Source organism: Phoenix dactylifera, chromosome 1, assembly GCF_051530095.1.
Source record: "Phoenix dactylifera cultivar Ajwa chromosome 1, Ajwa_hap1_PhDact_Kaust_v1.1, whole genome shotgun sequence".
Lineage (NCBI taxonomy): Eukaryota > Viridiplantae > Streptophyta > Magnoliopsida > Arecales > Arecaceae > Phoenix > Phoenix dactylifera.
In genome coordinates this window covers 54,090,403-54,111,477 of record NC_143190.1, presented here as the reverse complement: position 1 = coordinate 54,111,477, position 21,075 = coordinate 54,090,403, and the positions used below count along the sequence as shown (strand labels likewise).

The 21,075-nt window shown below is 37.9% G+C and overlaps 1 long non-coding RNA gene across 2 annotated transcripts; it reads right to left on the bottom strand.

Annotated features, from left to right (window-relative positions):
* Positions 1-8,886: 8,886 nt before the first annotated feature.
* On the bottom strand, positions 8,887-20,371 carry LOC149768754 (uncharacterized). Of its 2 annotated transcripts, XR_016396567.1 has the most exons (4): positions 15,594-20,371; positions 15,395-15,470; positions 9,418-9,565; positions 8,887-9,294 (listed from the first exon to the last, which is right to left on the bottom strand). It is a non-coding gene; the product is annotated as an uncharacterized LOC149768754 (long non-coding RNA). The 2 variants fall into 2 exon arrangements; XR_016396568.1 differs by lacking the exon at positions 15,395-15,470 and having other exon boundaries at positions 16,740-20,366.
* Positions 20,372-21,075: the final 704 nt, after the last annotated feature.

Below are 21,075 nucleotides of genomic sequence, written 5' to 3'. Positions count from 1 at the left end.
ATACATATTTTAAAAATATTAGAAGATATTCAGAATCTTTGTAGTTGACATTGAATTTTACTACAGATTGGAGCAATTTAACATGTATCAAGACATTATGTACCAATGTTCGCAAGATGAAAGATAAATCAAAATCAATTCATTCTACCTAATTTATAAATTTAGATTATTTATTTTTTTAATTTCTTAGAAGATATTCATTAAAAAAGAAATATTCTTCTCTTTTCTTTTTTATAAATATATTCAACTTTCAGATTCCAAAAGTGATCATGAACGACAAACCTAAAATTTCTTTCAAAAATACTTAGAAAAATTCTTATGTAGTATTTCAAGCATTCAAGCATTGGAACTGATTTAATAAGAAATTTGTTTTTGATCAGAAGAGTACAAGAAGAATCAATAAATACGGAAAATAAATATCATTAAGGAGTATGAACTGCAAGTGAAAACTATTTTCATTAAGTTTTGGAAGATAAGTTATTTCGAAGGCAAAGATGAAGTAAAAACTTGTGTGCAAAGTTAAAATACATTTCAAATTATGAATGTCATAAAAAAAATGAAGATGTTATTTGTACAAATATGTTTCAATCAAATTGTCTAAGCATGGAGCATTACAAATTATATTTAAAGAAGATCTTCGTTATCTGAATATTGAAAATACATAATTCAAAACATCATATCACATACAAAACATAATATGCATTAAGTCAAAATATTATGTATTAAAGCATTAAGAACAAGTATATCAAGAATCAAAATCAATTCTTTACAAATAAACTCTCGCTATACAATCCAATTTTATCCTTAAGGTGTGCTTTAAGGTGATTGAAACTTCATTTGTTTTTCACAAATTTCGTTAGTTTTATTTGTTTTTACTTTGAGATTATCAATGTGAGCAACAATCCTTCTTATATATATTTTCATTTATCTGTCATTCCTTCCCTCTTTTTTTGTTTATGAATTTCTTTCTTTAAGCAACCAATCAACATTTTAATTTTCTTCATTTATTTTTGGTTTTACTTTTACTTAGCTTTTACTTTTTCTAAATATTGTTTATTTTTCCTTTATCTCTCTCTCTTTTGTTATTTTCAAGTAATTTTCATGAAAGAGCAGAATAAAGAAATAATTTAATATGCTGCATAACACATAAATATATATCATGCAAGCAAACAAAATTTTTATTATACTCAAGGATCACAAGTTATTTTGAATTAAAGATTTAAAGCATAAACTTGTGTATTTCATGGTTATGTATTACTCGGCAAAACTAAATTTTAATTTAATTATATCATGAAATAATTAGCATGAGCATAAAGCATGATATCAAGATGATCAGCAATTAAAGATTTTAATCATGCTGCTATATAAGTTTAAGCTATTGATTTTGCCCAACTAACTCACAAGAGAAGGATTTAGAATTACTAGTACACTTTGCATTCTTCAAGCCAAATATCTTTTAGATTCCTCACACCCTTGGCTGAAGAAATTTTTTTTTTGTTTGCATGAGAATATTTATTGTATCTTACATGGAGGTGTCCTTCAAGTTGAAATTTCTCAATTTTTGCTCATAGATCCTACATTATTAGCAAAAAAAAATTATTGAAGAAAAGTTATTAGTTTTTCAAGATACAAAATATTCATACAACATATTTCTTAACTAGATGACTTAATATAAGACATAATAATAATTGAATATTGAGGCACTCTACTCAAGAGATTACCTAAAGATAAGCAAGCACAAGTCACTTCAACTAAAAAGATAATTTTATTAAGTAAGATAGTTCAAGGATAAGCACGTGAGGCAATAGTTTAAATCATAATTTTTAAAATTATTTTAGTTTCTTGGATTTTGTTTGATTAAGATATTCATCATAAGGATCTCCCTTTTTCTGGTTTTTCAGAAAGGTTTTAATCCAAAATGTATTGATTTATGTTCAAATAACAAGTTAAGTTTTAATCAAATTATCTTAAACAGTTATTTTTATCAAAATTCTGATTATAATTTAGCTTTCAACATACATAAATAATTATGTTTCAGAGAGATAAGCAATCTTCTTTAGAGCAAATAAGATTTTATTTTGACTTATGGGAGATAGTTCAAAAGAATTAATATTCATGCTTTAAAAGATTTTTATGCTCAAATTAAATATGATGTGTTAAAATTAATCAGCAGAATTTAAGATAATTATATAGAAAGATATTAATCATGCAATCAAGGATACAATGATTATGCTCAATGAAACACTTTAAAGATCAGATTTATTGATTTTGAATTTTAGAATAGTCTTGAAAATTACTTGTAAAATAGAAAACAAATCTTTATTACAAAACTTTTTAAGAGAGTTTCTCATTATGATCATAACACATTAATCATTTATGATTGAAACAATTTGAGATGATTATGATTTAATATATGATGCACACATGAAACTTATAAAGCAAATCATAATACATTTCAGATAATCATAGAAGGAATGAATGATATATTGATAACATGATAAATTATATTCATGCCTTCACAAAAGATGAAATAAAATTTATCTATAAGTCACGTGTCATGGCACCCAATAAAAGTTTCACATGAGTTTCAAGGGTTGCTTTAACACATCTGCAAAATAATCTTAGTTCTTCATTTTAGATACCCAAGCTTGCTTGGGTCTTTAGGGATTAGTGCATATAGTTCTTTTTGGAAACCAAATCTGTTTAATAGTAATGGCTTTACCATTTAATTTATTTGTATTAGAACTATAGGTAAAGTTTTTATACCCATTCTTTTCATATTTGAAATAAGTTATCTTATTTGATGGTTGGCTTGGCGAATTGATAACCTTTTTCTTTAGAAGTTTATTGTTAAGCAAAAAAGTTCAGCCAAGTCTTGATTTATCAAAAACTACATGTTGGCTTTCAAACATCATTTTTAATTTTTCTAAACTTACAGTAAATTTATTAATAAAAAATTTCAGTTGGTTAACTTCTTCACTTAAGTTCTGATTTTTTAATTAAATTTTGATTTTTTTAAATAATTCTTCTGAAATTAACCTTAAGCTTTCACTCTCAGAATTTAATTTGTCTTTCATTTCACCAGTAGAATTTTTTTTTTTGAAATTTTCAGATTTAGGTTTTTAAGATTCTTGTTCTTCATAGATAATTTTCTACATTTACCATGAAAATTATAAAAAGCATTTAATAGTTCATCATAAGAGAATTCTTCTTGAAAATTATTTGGTGTAAAATCAGATTCAGATTTTATCTTATCTTATTGTGCCATAAAGCACAAGTTAGTCACCTCTTGTAGTTCTTTAGAGCTGATGTCATCATTGTTGCTCCTAACTTTCATTTTCTTGCTTGACTTTTTCTTGGTTAAGGCTTTCTTGCTTTTATTTCTTTCTTCCTTTTTTCTTGCTTCCTCCTCTTCTTTGTCTTCATGAAGCTCTTGAATCTCTTGGGGATTGATGATAAGTCTATGTCTTCATCCCCAATATTTTTTTTTTTCTGAGCTTTCTTCTTGATTTGAAGACTTTAGAGTATTTTCTGCAAGCTCAATGTTAGTCTTGCAATTATGCTCAAATAATCTAATATGAGGTTTCTCGGAAATATCATAAGTTGCTTCAAGAGAATCCCATATTTCTTTGGCAGATGAGTATGTGCAAATTTGATTAAAATTGTTTTCATTAAATGCACAATAAAGAATGTTCGTTGTCTTAGCATTTAGCTTAGCCAAATTCTTGTTGAACACATTTCATTCATTTTCATGAATATTTTCAATCAACTTAGTGGGTGTGTGTAGGCTATTTGTTATGATATTCCATAACTCATAATTTTATGATTGAACAAATATTTTCATTCTAGTTTTTTATTGAATATAGTTAGTTTCATCAAACAGTTAGGGTCTGTTTATAGAAAGTCCCTCATAAAATAACACATTATGTAGGGTTGTTATGATCTTTGGCTGTAGTCGGTTAAGACTATAAATGATAAGAGAGCACTTGCTCTGATACCAATTGTTGGTCAGGTGACAACCCAAGAGGGGGGGGGTGAATTGGGCTTTTAAAACTTTTAATTACTTCTAAACTTTGGAGTTAATTAAGCTAAGTTATATGGATGCACAACGGAACTTAAACTTAGCAACAGATTAATTCTAATCTAATTAAGATTAAAACTATTAGACAACAGATAAATGAGCTCAATAAAAGATTGGTCTAAGTAAAACTTCATTAAATAATTTGAATATACTTGTAACTAAAGGATATGCGAATAAGAGTTAAGTAAGCAATTCAATCAGACATTTGTCTAAGTAAATAAGTGAGAAAATCAAACAATAAAAGGAAGCATCACAAACACAACAATAAGTTAAAACCTTCAACTTATTAGAACATGCAGCAGAGAATTCAACTTATGGAGTTAAGCATAGTGGAGAGATAATCTAAATAGAGGAACTAACTTAATACAATCAAGAGTACAGTTCTAATCAAAGTTAGCTAGATGAAGTTGAAGCAAGTTAGAACTAGCTAAACAATTTTAATTAGAATTGCAACTGAATGAATGGACAAGTAAGCTAAAGAAGCATTACAAACACACGAAAGTATAGTGGTTCGGTGCCAACTGCACCTATATCTACTCCTCAAGCTCTCTTGAAAATTTCACTATAATCTCCTTGATTACAGTGTAGTTGTTTTTCGAGTTCACAACCCAACTCGTTGTTTTCTCAGGATCATAACGAATCCAAGTTGGTTTTCACAGGCTCACTAACCAAAACCTATACCGATTGTTTTTCGAGCTCACAATCAACTCGGTTGGTTTTTCCAAAGGCTCACCAACCAAAATCTTTATAAAGTCCAATTAAGGTTTGGATCAAACCTTTCCCCAAGTTTCAGCAGCTGAAACTTGTTACAAGATAAGTATTGAAAGAATTAAAGTACAAATACCAATGCTCAATAAATAAAAATATAACAGGATAAAGAGATCAATAAAAAATTGTTGGTGGTTTGAATGATGTCGTAGATATTTCACCAACTTTCAGAACTGTGGACTTGATGTTGAATGCTTGCAATAAAACTTTTAAGGCTTTCACTTGGTTGCTTACTCCTATGCTCTAGTTTTTGGGGCTCTTTAATGATTTGGATGTTTGGGTAGTTGAGATTACTTTAATCTGAGATAGTTCTCTTGTATTTATAGCCTTTGATGTGGTAGAAACTTGATTCTAGCCATTAGAGACAAAAACTAGCAGTTAGAAAGTGGTTTTCCTCGAGCTTTTTCATAAAAAAGCTAGACGTTGTAACTTCCAGTAGAGTTGGAGTCATTTCGGCTAGTCTTGGAGTCGTCTCGCGCAAGGATTCACCAAAAAAATAGCCTTCTGTCTTTTTGCAAGTCGTCTCGCACTGGTAGGAGACATCTCGCGCTTCTACAGGAGCCGTCTCGTGCTTCTGTAGGAGCCGTCTCGCACTGGAGCCGTCTCGCACTTCTACAGAAGTCGTCTCGCGCTCTGCAGGAGCCATCTTCTGGTCATCCCCTAGACTGTTTCTTCGGATTTTTCTTTGAATTGCTCCTCCAACTTGAATCCTTTGAACTTGAAACTTGGGTCAATGAAGTGTAGCTTTCTTCCAACTTTTCTTGAGAACTTTTGAGACCTTCTTGTATTCTTCCAACTTGCTATGTTCCTTACAAAATAAATTATCTTTCTTCTTGCAACACAAACATTAGAAATTATACCACAAAGTTTTATGATCATCAAAATCAATGCTAGGGTCAACACTCTGAGATGTAACGAATATGATGAAATATAGAAATAAAATCACTTTTCTCTCTCTCTTTTTATTGTTTTTTCTTCTTTTATAAATATTTTAATATGGTATTAGAGCTACCGATCACCTAATCTATTGCTGCCATCTCTTCCGCCTTTGCTATGACCGTCGTTGCTGTGTCTAGAAGCTTTGAAGACTTTTATTACCGATTTATCGATCTCTGTTTCCTGATGAATCAACACCCGAATATTCTCTTTTTTCTAGTGGATTCACTGATCCTTTGTTTCCCAGCAAATCCTCTATTTATTAGTGAATCAATATTCGAATATCCCATATTCCTTAGTAGATCTGCATATCTTCTATTTTTGGTAGATTAAGATTCGAAGATCCTTTATTTTCTAATGGATTCACTTCTCCTCTCTATCACTTTTCTCCTCAGCTTCAAATATTCGGTTGTCTCTTCTCACCATCACTTGGCTCCATTCTCTCCATCTCCGATTTCATTTGATGTCTCTGGCTTCTTCACCATCCATTCGAGGTCTCTTGCTCCTCTTCTATAGTAACTCCATCTACGAAAATCATCGACCTTAGTTATTCACTTGTCACTCATTGATTCTTTTACTATGCTAATGACATGAATGTGTTCTGCTTAGAAGATCATTTATATAGATGTCAAGTGGAATATCAAGAGAAGTTCCTTACACAAGCTACACCTCAAAAGCGTCGATATGCTCATCCACTCAGGTAATTTTATGCACCACAAATGGTATACAATATGCAGAGAATCACACTAATCGACAAGCACATAGCCTTATGCTTCAAAAAGGCAAGCTCTTATTTAAACATTTTGATGCATGAAGATGCAATCTGTATGGTCCCAATGAAAATTAGCATGATTAGGGCGTGCAAGTGGCACAAGTTAATCAGACTTAGTTGCAAGTAGATCTTCATCAAACCCGTCCCAAACTTTGACTCTGCAATTTAAGACCCAAATCCAATCCATTCGCTTGATGAATCAAGTTGTATTGTACGGCAAAAGAAAAAGAAAAGAAGAATGAAGTAGTATTAGTCTCTCTTTTGTTAGGGTTGGGTCTAAGTTAATTGGAACAGCCCCAGCTATTGTGCGAATTTAAGTTCAGTCAAATTTAATTGGATGACATGCTATCTCTGCAAATCCATACCCAGCCTTATTGAAGCCCAAGGATCTTATTTCAGACCCAAACAAAAGCATTACACCACACTGGACTCGTTTCTCCAATACCATGGCACACATGACTCTCTTTCGAAAGAATTTTAACTCTAGCAATGGTGTTAACCACATTATCCATCAAGAACAATATCTGATATTGGATTTCAAGATGTGGCCTGTTTTAGAAGCATGAATGAAACAAGCATGACACCAAGCAGCGGCGAAGCTATGTCTGAATTACATGCTATGTGTGTTCATGAGTTTGGTGTTTGAAACTAATACAGCTAAGGTGAAATGTCTGCAAGTATACAGATAATCCATCAAATCTAAATACTTTTTTATCAAGAAATGTCCTTTAATGTACTTTTATATATATGTTTATGTCAAAAAGAGCATGGGAGATGTAACAATTTAAAGTAACACCGAAAGCACCAACATCAACAACAAATACAGTATTATAAATCCGTAACTAGAAAATTTTCTTCCTCAAAAGCACTCACTTTTGCAAAATCATAATACAATTGTCATCCTATTTAAACTACCCAGGATTAACCTATGGTATCATTCAACAGTTATCTTTTTGAAAAAATTATTCCTAAGTAAAGCTCCTTCCATTTCATCGGCTAATGAAGAAAGTACAAGGGGTTACTTATGTAAGAAAAAGACTTTAAGGGGAAAGATTACAGAGATGGAACATTACAGAAAATTGAGTAGTAGCGGTACAAGAACACTTACAAGAGAGGTGAAGGATTGCTAATATTTTGAAGGAACGATAAGGCGCCGAGAGTAGAGCAGGTTAGAAGATTTTTTTTGGGGGGGGGGGGGAGAAAATTATCTGATTCTTCTCTTGCTGGATTGTCCATCAGACTGCTGCTAAAGTAAATGGAATGAGGGTTGTAGATGCTTCAAAGTTTGAAGTCGAAGAGTCCATTGCGAGCTATTGAAAGAGCAATGAGAAGATAAAGTTCTCCAAATTGATGCAGACAAGCGTCAATAAATCAGGAGGTGGGTAGCAGAAAACATAAATCCATCTTTTTCTGCTTAGTATCTCTCCAGTGTTTAGTCTATTCTTTAATGCCAACCAGATGAAGATTTTGGAGCAGAAAGCTTCCAAATAGAAGTAGCAAGAGGCAAAATAACACCTCATCTGTTTTAAGAATTTGTAGGACCTTATAACTGTGAAGACATCAGAAGAGCACTACTTCCAGATCGGCTGGTCAGGTAGAAAGGATGGCTTGAGGCAAGATCTTGATTTATCCAAGTTTTGCTGTCAGCCAGCTGAAGCAGAAAAATTGGCATGCGGTAAAAAGGTAGGGTGGATAGCATGGAGTTCATTTAAAGAGAGATAACCCTGCTCCAACTAGCAAGTTTAGAGTCAAATCTATCAATTAAAGGCTGCCATTCAGCTTTCTTTAGATTTGTTAGAAGAGGTGTTGGCAGTATGTATGAGCTGTATGATTCGATGTACATGAACGTAGGGGTGGCAATCGGGTCGGATCGGGTCACATGCAAGTTGGGTCAGAAAATCATAAACCTGAACCCGACCTGTTTATTAAACAAGTTAGAAATTACAACCTGAACCTGTCATGTTTAATAAATAGGTAACCCGACCCGACCTGTTTAACATGTTTAATAAACAGGTAACCTATTTGCCAACCCGACCCGACCTGTTTAACCTGTTTGCTTGTTTAACCTGTTTGCCCAATTCGATCTGTTTAACCTGTTTAGACCTGTTTAACCTACCCAATCCAACCTGTTTAATCTGCCCAACCTGACCCATTTAACCTATTCGGACATGTTTAACTTGCCAAACAAACCTGTTTAATCTGTTTAATAGATAGGTAACCTCTTAGACTCTTAGCCTTAGGCCTTAGCCCAACCCGACCCGACCCAACCTGTTTCATACATTAAGCAACATAAGAAAAAAAAAAGTAAATGTAGAAAATATTACAAAAATTTTGTCCCAACATCATTGACATTAAAAAAGCATTAAATCTTTACAAAAAGTTGAATATAAGGAATACAAGTTATTTATTCATTTATCTAATACCAGCAATATTCAACAAGTATTTAATCTTGATAAAGACAAGAAATACAAGTCAAATCATCCAAATTTACAAGCATGACATTTCCTTGACAAGGCATTTCTTGGAAGAGAAATCAGCCAGAATCGCATCCTTACGTCATGTTCTATGAAGATGCATTACACCATACACTGGATCTTAAACAAGAAATCACATTTTGATCGGTTATTGAACCCACCCTTGCCGACTTGAAAGGTCCACCAAGGTTTTACTCACAGCAGGTGGTTCCACATAGACTTGAATTTGTGGGAGCCGCCGATCTTTGCTATTTATTCTTCAGCTGATTCAGGAAAACTGTTTGTTAAGTCTTGGTGCAAGTGATAGCAATAGCTATGAAGCATCTCCCCTGTTCAGTGCAAGTGATTTGATAATACTATAACAGTGTAGCCATATTCTAACTTACATTATAAATGCAGTTATAGGTGAGTGATGAGTCGCCTTGCCTTTGTTCCAAGAATGCTTGTTGAATTTGAGCTCTGGCACACCTTTTTGCATTAAGCAAGGTCCAAGTTCCTCTGCCTCTCCATAGCCAATAGAAGAACAAACAGGCCCTGAGTTCAAATGCATTAGACAAGTTATTTGTTTGATGTTTGCCATTAAAAATCATATTAGGTAAACAGAAGATCCACTGAAATACTTAAATAAATAAAGAGGCCATTGATTCAGGAATACTTGATTCTCTCATAACTGAACTATTGCAAGTTATTCCAGGAAACATAATTAGCATACTACAAGCACAGAGTAATATAATTGATGGTTCGAGATCAGTATCAAGTTGGCAATAAGAGAGCTCAAACAATGGTGTCCAGAAGTTACTAGAATATATGAAATACCAAAATATTGTGCACAGGAAGACAGCAAGTTGACTCCATGAACTGAAGAAGCACCTAAACTTTTCACAAGACCCATAACTCTGAAGGACCTGCACCATTAGCAGACTAAAGATTCTTGATGCTATTAAGCCACAAAGATTTCTTTGAATCCAAAAATGAACATTTGTAACTTGAAGTATCAATTAGCAAACAAGTCTGATTCACAATTGGTGGGCCCAAGCTTTACCAAGAAGGTTCCTCGAAACTAGTCAATCAAACATCTTTTTCAGATAACTTTCTTCCTAAATTTGGGTTCCCTCTCTTCTATACCATTCGCAATAAGTAATATCCTATCAGCTACTAATGGTAACATTCTTTAATTCAGAGAAAGAAACTCTAATTGTGATGTCAACCAACTCAAAAATTATATAATAAAGAAAGCTTGTTAATTAGAGATAAGCTTGAGGAAACAAATAGGACTGTTGACCGTACACTAGTTCTTTTCTCAGAGATCGTCAACCAGATTATCTCCGGTGTTTATGAAAAGATGGAACCAACACTACATGAGAAAGGACCTATTCCGACGCTTTTTTTGACCTTTAGCGACGCTTTTTAGCGTCGGCTAAAGTACTGCCGACACAAAGCCAAACATCGCCAAAGCGTCGGAGATACCAGGGTGGCAAAAGTTTTTGCCGACGCAAGAGGAAAGCGTTGGCAAAAACCGAGATTTATCGATGCTTATTTAGTGTCGGCGATAACCCGACAGACAATTTCGTCACGGGTTTCCTCCTGGTTTTTTCCGACGCTTTAAAGCGTCGGCATATCCTCATTTGCCGATGCTAACATAAGCGTTTGAAGCGTTGGCATAGGCGTGCCGGTGCGGTGCCACGACGTCTTTTACCCGGATATAGTTCTTTATCACAATCTTTCAGCAAGTTATGATACCGAGTTGTGTTATCTTCAGAGTCTATAGGTTCCTCAACATGTATAGATTCAGTAACGGTATGCTCATCACCTATTGGAGCTCCTTCTTACTCTCCACTAAAATTGTAACAACCCAGGACCTCACCCAAAATGCCTAGCCGGAAGTTATTATTTGGGTTCCTTGATCCTGTATAAGTACCCAAGATCTACCCAGGAATAACCGATGTGGGACTAAACACACGCCCGCACGGGTCCTCACATACTCCCCCCGTTCAAGCCCTGACGTCCTCGTCAGGCTAAGGGTTCAATCCATTCAAATTTAATCACAAACACCACGATCGGTCCGTGGTCAACCCCAATGGATCCGTGCTGTAGTGTCCCCTAGTCCACATAGATTATGGGCCGGGTCCGCTCTGATACCATTTGTAACAACCCAGGACCTCACCCAAAATGGCTAGCCGGAAGTTATTATTTGGGTTCCTTGATCCTGTATAAGTACCCAAGATCTACCCAGCGAATAACCGATGTGGGACTAAACACACGCCCGCACGGGTCCTCACATACCCCCCGTTCCACCGAATCCACCGGGAAGGAGGATCTTAGGGCGATAAAAAAAAAAAAAAACCTATCGAATCAGAAAGATCTCCTCTCTCTCTCTTCCCCTAGGGCATCAACCGAGGGCTTCTACACACAGAAAGAAAAAAAAAAAAAAGAGAGGAAGAGATCGGGTTTCTACCTTGCCGTGGGGAGGATCGGAGCTTTCGCCGTCGATCCGGTCGGGAGGACCTCGCCGGAGGCAAGGTGAGCATCTTCTCCCTCTCCTCCATCATCTTTGGCCCTTATCTCTTTGGGGAATGAGGCCGGAAAGCTGCCGGGTTGATGGAGAAGCCGACGCCTTGTTCGACCTTCTCCTCTCTCGTTCCGGCCGGTTGTCACCGGTCGGGGACACACCGCCAGCACACCGGCCCTGCCACCGGCCGACGACCAGGGACGTCGCCAGCCGTGGGCCACCGGCGGCCGAACCCCCTTCTCCCCTTTCCGTCGGGAAGAAGGAAGAAGAGAGGAAGAGAGAGGGTCTTTCCCTCTCTTTCTCTTATTATATAACCCTTTTATTATATTATTTGTTTATTTGTTGTTGGGTTTCCTTTTTACTCTTGGATCCGAGAAGATCATGGCTTTAAGGACTCTAGATAGACTTGGGATGCTAGATTTTAGAGGACCCTTTAGAGGATTAAACAGGGATCCTAGATCATCATATATCTTTGATAAATTTTAATAATGACTTGGTTCTGTAGGGGAACAATCTATTGGATGAGAGGACGCTGAGCAGAGTCCTGTGCATCTCGGTTCATAGATTACCGTGAGGGCGGGTGATTAGCTTCCAACAAAGTGTAAGAATCCTTGTACGCCAATCCTACATGATATAAATATTTTGCACTATATATATGTTTGATATGCTATGATCCAGACAAAGCAAAATGGTTTTTATATTTAAATTGTATTTTGATCGTCTTTGCTTGTGATTGGTATAATGATGGATGCATGCATGCGCATAACCTACACCTGCAAAATTTGACTGATGGATGTGGTGCTCTAAACTAACCATGTGATATTGGTTGCCCCGTCACGGGCTGGAAACATGACTGTGGTTAGTTTATAGCCGGAAATAAATAAAAGAAAATTGATGTGTAGATGTAAACTGGATTGTATGAAAAGGAACTTTGGGTTTATCTTGTTATTATGGCAGGCCCCGTCACAGGCTGAAAATGTGGTATTTTGGTAGGCCCCCTCACAGGCTAGAAATGTGGAACTATAATGTGCAGGCCCCGCCACAGGCTGAAAATGTGATACTTTGGCAGGCCCCATCACAGGCTAGAAATGTGGAACTATAATGTGCAAGCCCCGCCACAGGCTGAAAATGTGATAATTTGGTTGCCCCACCACAGGCTGAGAAATGTGACCGAGATTTGACCCAAAGTCGGAAAGATAATTAAACCGGATCAAGTTGAAGAAAAGACATTGAAACTATAATACAGGTTTATGAGCTATCATATGCTATATATTTCTTGTGTGGCTGGACTTTTATTGATGTTTGATGTACATACTTGTATCGATTATTTGAACTTTGATAGCCGGTTTATGACTTCATGATATGTGCTTTGACTTGTCGTGGTTTTCAGATTTTTATTATTATTGTGTTGGTGTGGATGTATAGGGATTCTTACTGGGCTGTAAAGCTCATCCCCTTTTCTTCTTTCTTTTTATCAGAGTTGCAGGATGCTTAGATTTGGATGGAATGGGCGCAGAGTGAAAGTATCAGAGTCATTAGCTAGTTAGTTTATTTGTCCTCCTTTGATGTCGATGAACATTTGAAGATCTTGTAATTGAACTAATTTGTTTATTTGGACATGTCGGACTGCTCTATTTGAATTACTAGATTAATTGTGGATTTATTGGAATTTTTGTTAATCATAGGCCTTGCATGATCTTTAGGGCACTGCTCTAGGGCTCATGCGGCCGGTCGCGTACCGGACCCGGGTGCTGAGTTTGGGGCATGACAGAGTTTTGTAACAACACAGGATCTCACCCAAAATGGCTAGCCGGAAGGTATTATTTGGGTTCCTTGATCCTGTATAAGTACCCAAGATCTACCCAGCAAATAACCGATATGGGACTAAACACACGCCCGCACGGGTCCTCACATACTTCTCCCGTTCAAGCCCTGACGTTCTCGTCAGGCTAAGGGTTCAAATCCATTCAAATCTAATCACAAACACCACGATCAGTCCGTCGTCAGCCCCAATAGATCCGTGCTGCAGTGTCCCCTAGTCCACATAGGTTATGGGCCGGGTCCGCTCTGATACCATTTGTAACAACACAGGATCTCACCCAAAATGGCTAGCCGGAAGGTATTATTTGGGTTTCTTGATCCTGTATAAGTACCCAAGATCTACCCAGCAAATAACCGATATGAGACTAAACACACGCCCGCACGGGTCCTCACAAAAATCTATTAAATTTCTAATATTATATTCAAGAGCATCTCTGAGTAAGCCCTATCATCTTCTACAACAGGATTTCTGTCTGTGTTACTAGATTCAATACTAGCAGTGTATTCTATAATTAAGGGTTGGTTAGATGAAGACGACAATTTAGACTCTCTATGAAATATCCATTCTGTATAATCCTTCAAAAAACCATTCCATACCAAATGTTCTTCAACAGTTTGTGGAGCGATAGCAAAACAATTTACACATTTTTGACATGGACAAAAAATATTCCCATTCATTTTAGATTTCTCAAAAACAAATTTAACGAAATTCTGAACTCCATTCAAATATTCGGCACTGGATCTCGACTTATTTATCCAACTTTTGTCCATTCTATTAAAATACTGATTGAACTGCAAGTAATATAAAAAAATAATAAACGAAATTAGGGTATGAATCACCAATACGAACTCATGGTACAAAAAGATCTTGGCGAATTTTATTAATACAAAATATAAGATTCCAAGAAGCATATGTTGTTCAGTAATTGTTATGAACTGATTTTTAAATTATTTTTTTATATTTGGATTTACATGACCGAGTCATAAAGCTTCAGGTGCATTTGTTTGGGCCTGCTGGAGTTACAGGAGTTGTTTTATTTGCTACTAACAACCCACCAAAAGGACGACGTGGCTATGAGAAGATGAGAAGATGATCAGTTATCATTTTTAAGATCAAAACAATGGTCTCCAGACTTCTCTAATGTAGAGGCAAGCAATGAGAAGATGGTCAACTATTTCCTCATTAGTTAAGCACATCTAACATCCTTGTCTGAGTGTTCATGTTTTTGCACTGGAACTGATCAATGTTAGGTGAATGATGATCCTTGGATGGCTGAGTTCATTGGAAACCATCACTGGCACTGCAGAAGTTTGATGTCTTCATATATTTTCCAATAAAAGCCTTTCAATTTAAAACCAGAGGCAGTAGAGTATAAAGATCCCTACCTGGAAACTTGAATCTTTGCCTGTTCAACAGATCTGCAAGCTAATTTGAAGCCATAGATCATGGAATCCTGTTAAAAGAGGCCTAGATCTGCAATTCTTGACCTATTGAAAACTTTCGAAGCTCATATACGTGTACTACAATTTCTGAGGGAGCTGAACACAAGAAACATATGAGTTGGCCAGTTGAAACTCAGAACCCATAACATCTAAGGCTAACTGCTTCAGATTAATGCCTACCGTTTGCCCACCTCACCAAACTAGAATATGTTTTCAGAAACAGAACAGCTCAACAAAGATGTAGATTTGTGGGCAAGCCTAGAATGCAATGGGATTAGACTAAAATCCAGAAACTACAACTGAGTGAACAACATGGAAAGAACAGGAGAGCGGGTTAAACCAAGTATAGGGGACAAATAATAAAGCTACATTTGTGAACAACATAATAACCGAGTAAAGGTTACTAGGGCTCTTAAGCAGATTAAAAAAAAAAAACCTAAAACAACATAATTATACACCCTCAACTGGTGAACAATTTTTCAAACAGAATTTTTTTCTTAAAAAATGCATAATTTAGGAAAGTCATTAGATAGTCACAGCCATGCAGCAAGCAGTTATGTAGCTTAACGGAGAGTATGAGGATCACTTACCTCAGACGACGGCGATGTCGACGACGGCGGAGTAGCTAGGGTACGCGCGGGATGGAGGTGAGATGTCGGCGCGCAGCTAGGGCATCGACCGACAGAGGATGAGGAGACGGGGCCGGGCGAGTGTTAAAGACAAAAAGAAAACAAAGAGGAGGAGGAGGAGGAGGAGGAGAAGGAAGAGAAGGAGGAGTAAGAGGCTTACCTCAGACGACGGCGAGGTCGACGGCGGCGGACAAGCGGAATCTTCGATCGCCGATCGGGGCTAGGGATGGAGGTGAGATCAGTTTGAGGAGGAGGAGGAGAAGGAGGAGGCTTACCTCAGATGAGGGCGAGGTCGACGGTAGCGGGGAAGTCGGCGATGAAGGTGAGAAGTCGGCATGCGCGCAGCTAGGGCATCGACCGATAGAAAATGAGGAGAGGGGGCCGGGCGAGCGGTTGGGGGTTTTATGTTTTCTAACGACGCTTCTAAGCGTCGTCGTTTCTAAAAGTTTTAACGACGCTTTAGAGCGTCGTTGTTTCTGGAGATTTACCGACGCTAGAAGAAAGCGTCGGCAAAAGTTGGCGCGGAGCCAAACTTTACCGACGCTTTCCTCTAGCATCGGAAAAAGACAGTCGGCAAAACCCAAATTTGTTGTAGTGCAACAGTGAGGTAGCACCTAAACCTTGGGCCATTTGATATGAAAAACTTTTCACAAGACCCATAACTCTGAACCAACAGTGAGGTAGCACCTAAAAGCCACAAAACAAATGGCCCAAGGTTTTTTATATCAAATTGGCTGCAAGTACTCTTTGTTACACTGCTTAACCAAAACAATGGAGTAGTACAAATGTAGCTTAAAACATGTCCACAGACCAGAAGTACAAAGGCAGACCTAACATGCCATTTTATTGGGTATGCTTGTTGCTAGCAAGTAATATTAGCTGCTGTCAGAAAACTTTATTAACAACAAAAAAAATGACACTTTCATTCTAAGAAAGCTACAGTATTTTGCATCTTATGTTTTTAAAAGCATTCAAAAAAATCTTACTTAAAAACAATTATTCTCGTGCAAAATCTATGTAGACTTTCCATGATATTTCAATAAAAACCTCCAAATCTTCCAGAAGAACTATTAGACTCTTTATACTAAAAAGCATTCGCAACTCAAATTTGTAAACAAAAAAAAAATAAAAAAAATAAATGAAGGAAACAGACCAAAATTTCAGACCCTACAGAGATTAGAAGAAGCTACAAGAAGAAGTTAGGATAAACACCACAGAGAATAGAAGAAGGGAGGAATAGAGAAAAGAAAGAGAAGAAAAGAGGAAAGATCAAGGGAAGAAAGAAGAAAAGATGGATCTTTCTTACCTCGGTAGAGCAGAGGATCCGACCTCACGTAGATGAGAGGGAAGGCGACGGGAGCCAAAGAAATCCAAGGACCTCTTTATGAGCTCTTCTGTTCGACCTTGGTTCCCAAGACCCGTCGAGCCGCCGCAGTCGCCGTCGATGGGGAGGCGGAAGTTGTTGGCAAGGGGGAGGAGAGGGTGGAGGCGGAGGTCCGAAGGAGAGAGCTCGGGAGGCGAAGAATCCAGAGGAGAGGAGAGGCCGAGAGGGGAGAGACTCGAGAGAGACACTGAGAGCGGCGCACAAATGACAAACCCTAACCCTAAGTCCCTAATGAGAAGTCGCGGATGGAATGGTGGAGTGTGGACCTCGCGCTGAAATTGGGCCGAGGCGTGAATCAGGTTGAGGCGGTGAAAGCGGGATGAGGCAGGGAGTTGGGCCGGCCCTAGGCTTTGTGGGTTGTGGCTCTTATCTATTAGCCCAACAATTAAATAGGTTACATGGGTTAAATGGGTCAGACATCTAAAACATGTATCCGATCCAATTAATAAACAGGTTAAACAGGTCAACCTGTTTACGACCCAACCTGTTTAGGCCAACCCAAACCTATTTATGGCGGGTCGAGCATAGGTCGGGTTGGTTGGTCGGATCATATTTTGCCACCCCTAACACGAAGCTCTTATTCAAAACAATACATGGACTGTTAATGTTTTGCCTAAAGCTGCAGAAGCTGTGGACTGCAAATGGGTATATAAAACAAAATTTAAGATTGATTGTACAGAGGAAAGAAAAAAGGCAAGGTTAGTTGCTAAAGGTTACACCCAACAAGCTGCCTTAGACTATCAAGAGACATTCTCTCTGGTTGCTAAAATGACTACTATCAAAACATTATTGGCAATTGCTATGGTTAACAATTGACACCTCTACTAACTCGATGTAAACAACACATTCATACACGGTGATCTTCATGAGGTGGTATACATGAACTTACCTCCTGGTTATGAGCAGCAGGTGGAGAAGGGGGAGAAATTGGTATGCAAATTGAACAAATCTATATATGGTTTAAAGCAAGCTTCAAGACAATGGTTTGAGAAGTTGTCATCATTCATTATTTCACATGGTTTTGTTCAATCTAAAGCAGATTATTCTTTGTTTACCATAAAAATGACTGCTCATACACTACCATACTTGTGTGGACGACATAATAGTTGCAGGCAACAATCTTTCCTATATTGATCATCTCAAGCAGATCCTTAATGCATAGTTCAAGCTTAAAGATTTGGGAACCTTAAAATTTTTTCTTGAGCTTGAAATAGCTAGAAGTTCTAAAGGGATATTTTTCTTGAACCTTAAAGTATGCTTTGGAGGTATTAGAAGATGCAGATATCTTGGTGCAAAACCTGCAAAATGCCCCATGGTGCAAAATTTAAAACTGAGCAGGTTTGAAGGTGCACCTATTGCAGATCCTATGGTTTATCGAAGGCTTGTAGGAAGGTTGTTATATCTTACTATAACCAGGCCGGATGTAAGCTTTTATGTACAGGTGTTAAGTCAATTCTTAGACTCACCAAAACAGCCACATTTGGATGCAGCTTACCATGTATTGAGATACTTAAAGACTATAGCAGGGCAAGGGTTGTTCTTTTCCTCGAATTCAGAACTACATTTGAAAGCATTTTGTGATATGGATGGGTAGCATGCTCAGACACATGCAGATCAGTCATAGGATTTTGTGTTTTCCTTAGAGAGTCACTCATATCATGGAAATCGAAGAAGGAGACCATTGTTTCAAGATCATCTGCAGAAGCGGAGTACTGCTCCATGGCTTCTCATGCTGTGAACTCGCATGGCTTGTGAACCTTCTCAAGGATCTAAATGTTAATCATACAAGATCAGCATTACTCTTTTGTGACAATCCAACGGCATTACATATCACTATCAATCCAGCTTTTCATGAAAGAACAAAATATATTGAAATTGATTGTCACATTGTGAGAGACAAAGTACAATCTAGTTTTATTCAAACCTTACATGTTTCCACAACAAATCAACTTGCCAACATGTTAACAAAGCTCTTGGAGTTGCTCAATTCAACGTATTATTAAGCAAGATGGGTGTTCATAACATTCACATGCCATCTTGAGGGGGAGTGTTACAGTTCTATTTATACAACCTTTAGTATGTTTTTGGATAAAAACGTTTAGTTCTAAACTCAGCTGTAATTCAGTTGATTCAGTGAAGTTTGTTAAGCTTCAGTTAGAACTCTTAGAGTTAGTTAGAAATACCGTTATACCGTTGCATCAGTTACTTGGTGGTTAATGAGGGTGTTATATAAACAGGGTAGTAAAACAGAGGAGAGGCAGAAGAGTTGTTGTATTCAGCTCTTGTATTCTAAGTTGAGAATTCTTGCATTCAGTTCTTGTATTCTGAGAACAGAAGAGAATGACAACCCTTTTGCTCTCAATCTCTTGTGACAATTATCTTTTCTCGTCTTCATTCTTTAATCAAATTCTCTTACTCTCGATCTTCATCCCTGTTCTTGTTATTCTACTTTGTCATTCAACAACTATTAACAAGCTGTATAGCCACCTTTAACTATAAGAGGTGGGCTCAAGCACTGTTTGATTAATGAACAAAGAGATTGTATCCTCTCCCTCTACGTCTCCCTCTCCTCTCCCTACGCTTTTCATGGTATCAGAGACTCACCTGGTATGGGAGCTCCTTCTTTAGCCTACCTCCCCTGATGCCTCATCTTCTTCCTCCGCGGCTCCTGCCCCACAGCTCCCTCTTGCACCGGAGCTCGTATTCACCAACGAGCTTCAACTCGGCGTCCAGCCACTCCTTCTCGTAGGGGGGGCGACGGGACTTCTTGAAGGTCTTCCCCTCCTCGCATTCGCCCTTCCACTTGGCTGGCACGGGGCCGAAGCCCGTGTCATCGAAACTTTTTCCTCTCCGGCCAAACGACAGTGTTGAGAACTCCCACCACGACGTCGCTGCTGGTGTTGGCCTGGGAGAGGAGGCCATCGCTCTTGTCGAGGCCCAGGAACTCCGGCGTCCGAGTTGTGTGGAGCTCGTAGCGGACCTCCGGGAGGACGAAGAGGACCATCCGCCCTCACATCTTCTTTTCCGATTGTGTAGTGGCCACAAGCGAATTTGTTGGCGGCTTCCTCCCTGCCGCTGACAAGCTGCTCGGGGTGGAAGAGCTGGCGGTAGGCTCCGGTGCGGACCTCGTCGATTACAGTGGGCTTGAAGTCGAGAAACATAGCACGGGGACCGTGCTTGCCGACGCCTGTCTCGCTGAAGAAGGTGTTGAAGGCATCGTCATCTCCACCGATGGTCTTGTCGCTTGGCATCTGGCCATCGGGCTGGATGCCGTGTTCGAGGCAGTAAGAGCTCCCGGCAAGCATTGCCGACCTGGATGCACTCTCTCATGTTTTCTTTCGAGTTCAACAAGGGGAGAGAAGAGAGGGTGGGAGAAAAGAAAGAGTGAGAGAGAAGCTAATGTTCTTCTCTCCCTCTCAAATAAATGTCCGAATTAATCATTAATAAGTAAGGGTTTACTTCATACCTAGTGGTACCGGTTTGGATCGGTACTCAGAATCCAGATTTTGAGAAAAAATATTTTACAGTTTTTTTTTTATAAGCACCTTCCTCTGCGTAGCCCATCCCACCCCCCCTCTCTCTCTCTCTCTCTCTCTCTCTCTCTCTCTCTGATGCTGGAGACATGACCTCCCACCCACTACGACCGACCTCCTTTGTTCAGTGATGTTACGTGCTCTGAGAGAGAGAGAGAGAGAGAGAGAGAGAGAGAGAGAGAGAGAGAGAGAGAGAGAGAGAGAGAAGTGGACATTTGAGGGATTTTGGTGATTTTAAAAAGGGGGGATAAGATTTTGCTTGGAACTTCAATCATGGCTTGATGGAATGAAGTTACACATCCTATTGAAGTCATTCTGGATGGGACCAAATTATGAAGATTTATTACTAAAAACAAGAAGTCTCCTACAAAGGATTCTAGAGAGTCTGATTCTGATTTTGAAGAAAGATAGGAGAAATGTGACAGTACATACTGTAAAATTTTATCTGAATTTATTAATACATATGTGCCTTCTATTCAAACTCTTCTTTCAAAATTTCGAAATGCCAAGCTCACATGAGAATTCTTGGCAAATCGTTATAATTATTCGAGTGACTTGGCTCTTCAGTTTCAGTTGGAATCTAGGATTCATCAATTGCATCAAGCATCTGGTCAATCTATTCTTGACTTCCATTCACATATTAGCAGTCTTTGGAATCAGTTTTCTCAGGTCGATCCTAATTTTACAGATGAGGACTCTGCCAAGAAGTTTCAGAAATATAGAGA